We start from the raw sequence: 926 nt of genomic DNA, 5'->3' as shown, positions 1-926 counted from the left end.
TAGTTTTCTACTCTTATATTCTTATCTGAAACGCATTCCGTGTAGTAGTTGAACTTCTTGTTGTTTTCACCTTGAACTTTTGTCACGTATTTTTGTTCAACCTCTCTTACAAGAATTTTTAAACTTTCTTGGGCCGAGCACTTGAACTTCTTGCAACAAAACTTTTAGCCTTTGCTTTTTCATTCTTTTTTTAATACAAAATGCACACTGTGTAGTACGTGAACTTCTCTCTATTTCGCTTTAGTAATTGTAAAAGTTTGAGGTTTTTCATAGACATAGAACCTCTCTAAGTTTTTTATTTGAATTTATTTATGTATTTGTTAAAAATGTGAAAATTGGAGTTTTGTTAGAAACATCGAACTTCTTCGTTATTTCGAATTGAACTTATTGTTTTTATTCTTTAGTAACCGGAAAATTATGAGTTTTTAAAATAAATATCAAACTGCTCCGCTTTTTAAAATTGAACTTCTTGGTTTGTCAATTCTTCGTGTGGGCCTAGTTTTGTTCTCACCTTGCTGTATGAGATCAGAGGACAAGGAGCTGCAGCTGAGCACCTGCCATTTCTACAAAATGCAATCAACGAACAAATTTGAACTTTCAAAGTTACCATTTTTTGGGTTTTCTTCTAGCTACATAAACATCGATCGTCTCGATTGATTTAATTTGACCTTCTTTTGGTTTTATTTATTTTTCCGTGTGTGTTTTAGTGTTATCCTTTTTCTTGAACTTTTCCTCTAACACTCATGCATGAACTTCTCTGTTCGTCACCCTGACCTTCCGAATTTCCTTTCTTCATATGCATGAACTTTCATGGGATGATCCTTGAACATTTGTTTATTTCTCTTAAAAGATGCATACATTTTTTGTCTTGTTTTTGCACAAAGGAAGCTATTACTTGTGTCCCGATTAAAAAAGTTAGTGAATCC

The sequence above is a fragment of the Triticum aestivum genome, chromosome 7B, assembly GCF_018294505.1.
Source record: "Triticum aestivum cultivar Chinese Spring chromosome 7B, IWGSC CS RefSeq v2.1, whole genome shotgun sequence".
Taxonomy (NCBI): domain Eukaryota; kingdom Viridiplantae; phylum Streptophyta; class Magnoliopsida; order Poales; family Poaceae; genus Triticum; species Triticum aestivum.
This window is presented reverse-complemented; position numbering follows the sequence as displayed.